Source organism: Toxorhynchites rutilus, chromosome 2, assembly GCF_029784135.1.
Source record: "Toxorhynchites rutilus septentrionalis strain SRP chromosome 2, ASM2978413v1, whole genome shotgun sequence".
NCBI lineage: Eukaryota > Metazoa > Arthropoda > Insecta > Diptera > Culicidae > Toxorhynchites > Toxorhynchites rutilus.
In genome coordinates, this window is record NC_073745.1 from 79,631,029 (window position 1) to 79,642,064 (window position 11,036).

The window sequence follows — 11,036 nt, forward strand, 5'->3', positions numbered from 1 at the left end:
CTACACACAATTAGCACCTCGAAATGGCGCCGGATGGCCGTTGCGATGTACCCCAATCAAGGATGGCGGTAATCGATTGTCCCCGAATGTCCAGGAACCGCGTAGAGTATGCAAAAAAGAGAAACGGAGATCTAAAGCGTACCTGTGAGGCTACGCAGAATAAATCGGACAGGTAATTACCTGATTTCCGATTGAACGAGCCTTGAAACTATCAATAAAAGCTTTCGAAGCTTCTCGAACAATCAGACTCACGATGTCCGAACAGCAATGGCGCCTCCAATAGGTCCTCGTACCGTCCAGTGTATCGTGATGGCGTCTCCCGTAGTCACGTTGGGCCGAAAATCCTGGTCACGGCACCACTTTTATATGTTGAATCCGTACCTTCCTACGTTGTGTTGTCCTTTTTTGTTTTTCTCCGATAACTTCACTTTCTTTCTAATTCACTTTCAACTTTACTTTCTCCTCTATCCTCAATTTTCGCTTTCTTCACTATCAATAAAAACGTCCTGTCCGATTGAATGTTTTGTGTGAACTCTCTGTCAATTTATTACAATATGTAAATATAAATCAGCGGCGAAAATGCAGAGTTGCCAGATACGCTGATTTTTTATCCCTGAAATCGGGCGAAATTATTTTGCTGCATGGGCATACAAACGCATTGCATAGTGGGTCATCAACAGTCATATTTGAACTATAAAAAAAAAATGTTTTTTTTTCAAACTGTATATAATCGAGCCCAAAATTGTATGCAATCGAATCACTTATAATCGAGTCTTTATATAATCGAGTCCGGCCTGTATTAACAAAACAACAAATTCAAAATATTGGATTATGGAACTCAGCACTTGGTGCAAGTGTTTAGTGCATTTGAGCACTTCCCAAATTCTGCAAGCCAATTATATTTTAAAGTTTGGCATATTTGAGGATACAGTATCTTCCTTCTTGGAGCTTGAACCGTGTCATGGCATGATAATATTTTCCACCAAATTTATGCCGCCAGAATCCGACCAGAAAAGAAGTGGGGGCTCGTGTTTTCTATACAACGAAAGCAATCTCTTAGTCAACTATTCGATAAATTTGAAAATTTATTGTCCTTTGGTGAACAAGAGAGAAAATCGGGAATTCACAAATAACTTACCGAAATGAGTACCCTTTGGCCAGGTTTTTTCCATCACGATTGTCGAATGTGAAGACGAAAGGCTCTATCCTATCGATTCAATGTAAAACCGTATTTCCACAAGCGTTCTTGAATTTTCCTTGGCATAAGTTTCATCTTTCATTACAACGCACCGATAAGGATTGTTCCAAAAATGGTCATACAGTTCTCGAGCCCTTGTTTCAACACTACACTTCGGTTCCGGTGACAGTTTTGATACGATCCGTTTTCATATGATTTTATATGCTACCGCTAGATCATCCCGGTGCTGGTCCTGCATTTTTTAGCTGAATTTATACCAGCGTCCGAATATTATCAACGATTTTGTTTTTGGTTCAATTCCTGATTGCAAGCAGTGTTGTCACATTTTATTCTGTAAAAATCTTTCTCTTCTGTACTTTTTCTTCCAAAAATCTGTACCATCGAAAATATTCGTTGTACAAAAAATCTATTTCCGAATGAATGAATGTTCATGTAAGCCATTACACCATGCTGAAGATTAACGGATTATAAGCGCTCTCTTTTTACGCGCTCATTAATAAATAGGTTCAGGTGTGGGAAATAGTAATCGGCCTCTCGGTGAATAGTGAGTTAACAAATTTGGCAACGCGATAGCAACCGGGCCAAGTGTTGCTATTTTCAACAAACGTCAAACATCTGTTGTGGGTTTCATTCGTCTTGTGTTCGTTTTTTTTTGTGATTTTGCTCTGAAATATTATTTCGGAAGTGTATAAGTGTATTTATCTACCAAAAAATGAACGCGACGAAAAGAGAATTAACTGACACTTGTCATTTCTTCTAGTAATAGCAATCGTATTTAGCAACCTGCGGTGCGAGAAAGAAGTGATACTATAGCAACCGCTATAGCAACGACGGGTGCGCAAATCGATGAGTTAATAAATTAGCAACGGCTAAAACTCGAGACTAGAAACCTTGAATAGTAACGCATTGGTGCGGATTCCCTTAGGAGCACAAGTCAGCCACCAAAAATTAACCCAATTATTTAAAATTATTGAATAGTTTTAGGAAAGGTAGGTTAGTAAAACAAACTTTTTGTGCGTCTAATGAAATTGTGCTGTGGTATTGTCACTATACGTGAACCGGTAAAACAGAGTTCAAATGGACCCTAGTTGAAGTAGTGTTTGAAAATAGGGTACCGCCACAAATTCGGAAACCCTACATCGGGAAATCCTTGGACAATTCGCAACAACACAATAAAGCCCATAATGTTTCCAACAATCGGTTTTCGTTTGGTCCTGGGCAAATGAAAAATGAATTTTAAAATTTGTACGTTTTTTATAATATCCAACCGAAAAAACTATAATACATACCTACAAAATTCTCATCAAAGGATGAAATGTAAAAAATTGTTTGAATTCATAGAAAAAAATTACAAAAAACTTTTTTTTAAATTGCACTGAAAAAAAAATATCAAAAATTGAAATTCATTTTTCTCAAAAACTATTCCCAAAATATTATATGAATAGTTCTTACAATTTCCAACAAATCACCCAACATCGGAAGATAAAAACTTCTACGGATTTTAAAAAAATAAATTATTTGATACTTTCTAATTAAAACAAAAATTATTTTCGACATTTCATTTCATTTCTAACATTTTGTATATCTTATAGTTTTTGAGTTGAGATTTTTCGAAAAAAAAAGTTGGAAAAAAAATACAACAAGGATGAGCACTTGTACAGGGGAAAAGTTTTCTTAACAACAACTTTTTCTTGTTTTCTTGGAAAAATTACTATGAATGTTTAAGGGGGGACCCCGGCCGGAAGGTTGAAATATTTTTTTTAAATTTTTGCATTTTCGGGAAATTTATGCCCTCAGAAATGAAGTCCTGAATGGATTTTTCGATTTTTGATTTCGTAATTCTTTCCAGAGGCCTTTAGGAAGATGGTGAGCAGAACCAGTGGATAACAAACCTTATTCGAATTTGATTTGGATTAAAAGTTTACTCATTGTATTCGCAGAAATGTTACTTATTTGAAACTTTCAAGATAGATACTGTACAAGTTGTGTTACGTGCTCCAGCTTGTTATAAGAATGACTAATATATAAGTGGAAAGTATTATTGTTGTACGACACTTGATATTTACTGAATTTTGTGTGCATTTCTTGATGAGAAAATGATATCGAATTTACTCACATAACCAGCCGCAAAACGTTTGAATTTGTAAGTATTCTGTTAAATTAGATAGGGATAATTTTTTTTAAGAAATTTGGCTATAGGCGTATGGATTCATTCTGGTTAAGGATTATCTTGCCAAAAATTGTTGGAGAATCCCTGGTGTAAAACAATTGAAGAGTTGAACAGTAAACAGTAACATATGATTTTTTTCTCTTGGATCTTTTATCGAGAGGAGTATTTTTGACGGATTGCGCTCCTATTTTCTTCCAAACGAGAAAAGTCCTGCTTGATTAATTTGAAACTCCATGCCTCAAAAATATGGTTGCTTTTTACCAGAGATACCACTTGATGGCCTTCCATACATTTACTGACTTGTTGAAAAAGACGACGCATTTACCACCGAATGTTCTGTTATTTCTGATGATTTCTTTAGTATTCTTAACTCTAGTTGATTGAAACTAAATACAGGAGGCTAAATTTCTTAAAGCCTATGAGAAAATTCGACGATATGGTGTTAGACCATATTGAAAAATGGAAGGCTAACCTAGGAGAAACACTACAATATAAATGGATTGTATTTAAGCTCATACCTTAATGAATAGAGATTGAAAGTAATATTTAAGCAAAAAAAAAAAACACAAATTGAGATTGAAAAAAACCATATTGTATGATAAGGGGACAATGATCGGCGGAATTATAATTAATGAGATGAGAAGTTGGAATCAGTGTTGCCAACCATAATTTTCAAAAATCAGGGAAAGTGAAAATAAAAATCAGGAAAAATCAGGATAGCTCATTCTTGGGATGTCCGGAAAGTTCGTGCCGATTTTTAGGAGAACAAAGGCATCATTTTTATAGGCAGGCATACATTTATTCAGTTTTGTTCCACAATCTTTCGCCATGTTTCCTACAGCTTTAAAATTCTATCCTACCAGATTATGTTCACTTTCTCGTCGAAAACTGTTCAAGGTATTTTTTCTGCTGTTCATATAATCGAAGTTCTTGCCATTGAATGAATTTTGTGGAACCGCAGATTGAAATACAATCCATTGTATGCATTTCTTGAAAATTGTGCGGAACCAACATATCGTCTCAAAAAACGTAACCAAGCTTCAGCAGATGTTCATTAGATATCTGTATTGCATTTGGTAATTCATTTGTCTTATAACGAGAATTACTCTTGCTCAACGTCTCGATTTATTTATCATCAATGGAATTTGCTGCGAAAACATAAGGGAATTTTTATCTTCTTTTTTAAGTTTTACATAATTATTAGTGGCTACCCAGTCTATTAGTAATCTTTGTTTTTTTTTTATGTTTAATACTTTGTTTTATACTTTAGCAAACTTTCACTTGTCCTTTTTTAGGCACTTCCACAACTATGCATTATTAGTACTGTAGTTCGTGATACTATGACTACAACAATCAATGTCATACATTTTCTACGGTTTTGAATAATTATATACTTTACAAAGAAAATCTTCTAAATATCTATAACTCTGTAATCCTTGACATAAAAGAAAAAAAAATCTCGAAAAATTATCCAAAATAATCCATTCAATTTTTTTTTATCCCATTTATTTATTTATTAGGCTCATTAGTATTTTAGCTGTAACAGAGCCGGGTATTAATCGTGTACATGTACATATGTTTATGTTTCTATAAACTGTAAATTACACAGTAGTTAGTAGTAGCCATTTAGGCGTTAAGTTTTCTGTTCCATTACATTATGGTAAATTACACAGTAGTAGCCATTTCGGTGTAAGGGTATTCTTTCTGTTCTTCCATTGTTCAGCAGACCGGACAGCGGAGACAGTTGATATTGATCCTTGTTGGGTTATTTATAGAACAGCAGCCCGATGTTTCTTGCAGAGCAGAGCAGTTGTATGGATGAATCGATCTAATTTCGACCGTGGATCGATCTCCATCGCTGATGATGTTTGCGTGGACGTAGTTATTCTATAACAACACAAAGATGGTCAATTGAGGGTCCTGAGTTTGAACTCATGACCGATCGCTTAGTTAGCGAACGCGTAACCAAGTGGCTACTAAGACCCCAATCCATTCAATTGGCGTTGACGGTTTCATTGTCTGTCATTGTAAACCGCAAAACATAATGGATTTTTAAGTGAATTAAACGCACTACGTGTTTTAAGCATTCAAATAAATATTAATACGTAATAATAAATAATAAACGAATGAAAGAGCAATCACTACACAAGGGAGAACCGGAGAGCTTTTTATGTAGGCTATTCCGACAGTTCTAATTTTCGACCAGTAAAACTTTGACCTGGATTTCTACATAATACGGATCCTTTTTATTGTGATAAAATAAAAAAATAAAAAAAACTGGAAAAATCAGGATCACTTCAGAAAAATCAGGCAAAATCGAGTGTTTGTCAAGATGTCAGGATAAGAGGCAAAAAGTCTGGGAAATCCTGAAAATCAGGATGGTTGGCATCCCTGGTTGGAACAAAGATCTGTGCTAACTGCAAATCGTTGGCTGCCATACAAATGAAACACAAATTTCTGGATTACTCGAGAATTAATCAAGCAAAAGCAACCAAATTAGGCATCTTGAGGTTTTAGGGTGCAATAAATGATTCTATGGTGATAAGATACTCCTCCCCCCTCTCTTAGGGGGGACTGCCATACAAATGAAATACAAATTTCTGCATTACTCGAGAATTAATCAAGCAAATGAAACCAAATAAGGCATATGGAGGTTTTAGGGTGCAATAATTTTTTCTATGGTGGTTAGACACTCCACCCCCCTCTCTAAGGGGGGAGGGGGGTCTGCCATACAAATGAAACACAATTGTCTGCATTACTCGAGAATTGATCGAGCAAATGAAACCAAATTAGGCATGTGTAGGTTTTAGAGTGCAATAAATGTTTCTATGGTGGTTAGACACTCCTCCCTCCTCTTCAGAGGGGACTGCCATACAAATGAAACACAAATTTCTGCATTACTCGAGAATTAATAAAGTAAATGAAATCAAATTAGTCATCTGGAGGTTTTAGGGTGCAATAAATGTTTTTACGGTGGTAAGATACTCCTTCCCCCTCTCTTAGGGGGGGCTGCCATGCAAATGAAACACAAATTTTTGTATTATTCGAGAACTAATCAACTAAATGAAACCAAATTAGGTATATTGAGGTTATTCCATTGGTGCTCCTTTGGCCGAGTGGTTAGCGTCATAACTAACATGCCGGGTGTTCGGGTTCGATTCCCGTTATGGTCGGGGGAATTTTTCGTCAAAGAAATTTCCTCCGACTTGCACTGTGATCACGCGTATTCTAGAGCTTGCCACTCAGAATGCATTCGAGGCGTGTTATTTGGCATAGAAATCTCAACTAAGTACTAATAAAAATGACGCAAGTAATACTACGTTGAGACGGCGAAGTTCCTCTAGGAACGTTAGTGCCATTGAAAAAGAAGAAGAAGAGGTTATTCCATGTAATGAAGAAACATGTTATTTGCAAGTGGTTGAAAAATCTTGGACGAGAATTGTGTCTGAAAATAATCTGATATTATAATTATGAGTTTTGGTAGAAGTCCTAGCAATTTGTTAGTAAAAGGTAAATTCAGCAGGGTCGATTAGAAGATCAATCAATGAACAGTTCTGCGATTGGACCCATGAACCTGCGCTTATTAAGAAAACGTTGATGTTTGAAGATATTGATAACAAAAACAAATTTTGGGCGGGATGAAGTTTGCCGGGTCAGCTAGTGAACGAATGAAATTCATTGTAGAGAACAAAGTAGGTAAACCTAAGAATGTTTGATTGTTTGGCTTTATTCCCGGTTTTATCCATTCCTTCATAATAATCTTCAATTTATTTTTTCTACAGGAAGCACAAGTTAAGCTTGAGTTCGCTTCCCGTCGGTGATTCAATGCGCGAACAGTTAAATAAAAACAAGACAAAACAACATTTGATAAAATTGAAAACATTAAACAGTAAATTGTTGAACTGCCCTTGAAATTTAAAAACAAGGGAAATCGTGATGACAGTTCACAATAATTAATGCCTTGGAACTCATGATTACACGGGACATTGATGAAATGATTGATAGGATTCCAAGAGAAAATCATAAAACCAGCAACATTCTCATATTCATTTCTTTCTCAGTCATATTGATCCCATAATTATACAGAATGTATACAAGAATTGAACCAAAAGGGTGCGCATTGTCAAAGTCAGCTGATGAGACCAGATGAAACAGTCAATTGTCTTTGATCATTATCAAATCTTTTCGAATCTGACAACCTATGTGCAGCGTATAATATTGAAAAATATGCTTGTATTATTGGTAGTATTCTCAGAGTCGTTCATTCCTCCTACTGGGACGTAGAATCCTCACAAATGTGCTCATTTCCCAACCCCCACGAAACGCGTCCCTCCGTTCCACCACTAACAGTTTCCTCGATGGCAACGATTAATATAAACATTCTCGCTCGGATCATAAAAGTGCCAGAACGCGCGTCCACGAGATGTAAAATAATCATTAAAAATCTCCTACGCGCTCCCCCTCCCCTTCCCTTACCAAGCGTTCCTCAAAATTAATGTCCCATTCAGTCCTTATCAGCCGGGCATCCTTTTGTGTTGTGATGGTCGCCAGGACCAAGCTTCTTCGGTGTCCCGTTCCTGATTAAATGATATCGTTACGGCGCTCAAGACAAAGCACTCACCATGGTGATATGATGTGAAATACGAAATATTGATGAAACGAGAGAGAACGCGCGGACGGTTTTGCCCACTTCCAAGATGTATATTACTAATGGGTTGGAGGGGACCGTTTCGGCTCCGAAGACGTCGGATTGCCGCCACTGCTGCCATTGGAAACAAAGGTACCGAGCGACAACTGTCTTGGCGAGGACCGAAATGATATTAAAAATTAAATAACTCAGGAGAGTTAGAGAACAATGTTTAGTCATTGCCAATCTTTGCTTTCATCCAGCAAACTGTAAGGATGTGTGCAAAACGGTGTAAGCTTTTGCTGGTGGAAGAAAATTGGCCATAGTTTGCTTGGAAATTTTCTCATTCTCCCCAGCACCCGAAAACCGTTCACCGCCAGATAAGATGAAACCTGACGAATGTATGATGCGGCGGGGAGGATCATCATGGCCGAAAACTCCACCCCAGCGCGGGCAAAAGCAAACGCAAACGGAACGAGGATGCGGGAGTCTATTTGTCTTCGGCAAGTTGAGCGCGCGTAACTTCTTCGCTACGCTCATTTTAACTTTTATTTTTCATCTCTTAGCAGCGCGGCGGCCTTTTTCCTGCCCCCCAGCATCCGGGTCCGATTCCGACAGCAACCTGTGCCGCCTGGCTCTGAGAAAGGGGTTTAAGATGCTAGCAGAGGCCCGGAAGGGAACACATTTTTCGGCAGCATCGTACGTTTGTTTTATGTATTTATATATTCAACCCCTTTTCTTACCTCATCTCACGCTTCTCAGATCGGCACACGAGAAAATGGGGAAGCGGGATGCGGAATGAAGGCGAGCGGGGTTTCTTCTCCTCAAAAGGGTTGAATAATAGAAAAACCAATGCGGCACGGTATGGCATTTGCGAAATGTGAAACGCAATAGCGCAAAAGGGGTTACTCTCGTTTCGGTCCGAGGAAGGAGGAAAAGGCGCCTTGATTGGAATAGAAGTGGAAACACACAATCTCTCGAAGCCCAGGGAAGACGGCGTTTCTGCGAGTTCAAATGAGATGAAATTAAGTAGAATTTTTAAACTTCAATGCGTTAGACAGTTTAGCTGGGGAGATCCTTCTTTATATATTGTCTATATTTTTCTCAATAAAAATAATGAGATCTTTTGCCGCAGGCCTTCAAAATAAAATGAACACATCAGTAATAAAGTAACATAAAACGGAGACAACCCATTAACAAATAACAATGCAAAAAAAAAACAATAAACAATCAAAAACCACAGAGGTATCTACAAAAAATAAAAATTTCTAAATAAGCATTAGTAAGAATACTGTGAAAACGAGTCTCGATTCAATCAGCGAGCAGTCAATAGCCTTCATTAATGCTGTGAATTAACATCAAATTTTATTCTTAGGCTACAAGAGAGTTGGTTTCGCTGACATTGTTGAAGGCTGGAGGTGAATGGATTTTAATATTCAAAGCCTCTAACCAATTCTAAACTAATTTGGCATATGGAGGTTTTAGGGTGCATAAATGATTCTATGGTATTTAGACACTTAACCCCCACTCTCTAAGGCAGGGCTGCCATACAAATGAAGCATACATTTCTGCATAAATCAAGAACTAATCAAGCAAACTTAACCAAATTTGGCATATGGAGGTTTCAGGGGACAAGAAACATTTTTAAGGTGGTTCAACACTCCTCCTACCTTTCTAAGGGGAGCTGCCATAGAAATAGAACACAAATTTCTGCATTACTCGATAACTAATCAAGCAAATGGAACCAAATTTGGCGAATTGAGGTTTTAGGGAGCATTAAATATTTTTACGGTGGCTTGGTACTCTTTTCTCATCTCTAAAGAAGGGGAGGGGGGAGGGTGCTGAACAACTCGAGAACTAATCAAACAAATGGAATCAAACTCAGCATATACATGTTTTAGGGATCGATAAACGTTTCTATGGTAGTTAGACGCTCCTTCCTCCTCTCTAAAGAGGGGCTCCCATACAAATGAAACACAAACTTCTGCATAACTCGAGAACTAATCAAGCAAATGGGGCCAAGTTTGGGATGTGAGGGTTTTTCGGTACGAGAAATGTTTCTATGATGGTATGACACCCTTTCCTCCTCTGGAAAGCAGAGAGGGTCCCATAAAAATAATGCACATATTTCAACCAAACATGACAATTGAATTTTTTTCGGAAAACTCTGAAGGAAAATGGGAAAATTCGAAAAATTCAATTTGCTTGTGTTCTACAATTATATATTGATAAGCGTTGTTAGTCCATATGATTTTTGCGGTAACGAAATTCATCTTCGTTCGAAAGTGGAAATGGAGTTTAATGTGATAAAACGCACTCCTATATTGTCTTCTATCTATATTAATGAAAGTGGATCGCCGAATGTTTTGATAAGAGCAAAACTGGAGAAAGAAATTGATTTAGGACTGTCTTCGTTCCTTCATGTTTTCTGTATCAAACATTTATTCCATGTAACGGAGAAATATGTAATTTACAAGTGGATGAAAAGTCTTGCACGAGAATTGTGTCTGAAAATAATTTGATATTATAATGTCGAGTTTTGGTAGAAGTTCTGAAATGTTTTAGTAAAAAATAATTTCAAAGGATAGATTAGAAGATTAATTAATGAACAGTTCAGCGATTGGACCCAAGAACGTGCGCTCAGTAGGAGAACGTGGATGTGATAACAAAAAATAAATTTTGGGTGGGACGAAGTTTGCCGGGTCAGCTAGTAAGTCATATGAGGTCCATTAAATTTCTTTTGCCAGCATATAACAAGTTTTGGTAACACTTGAAGGCTTATTCAAATATGCTTTACATTCATTGGTAACAACAATAATTCAAGCAGACGGTGATTTTAGGGTTTAACTCTTGGATATATCAAGTTATCCTTATATACAGCCATTCCATGCTATAAAGTCTCACATTTGCGATAATCTATCGCATAGGAATATTAAACGGAGACTGGAAACATGTCAACTTTGAAAAATCATAACTCATAACCGAAAGTAAAAAATACCTAAACTTTCAAGAAAAAATATAAAAAATACTATATCGCCTTC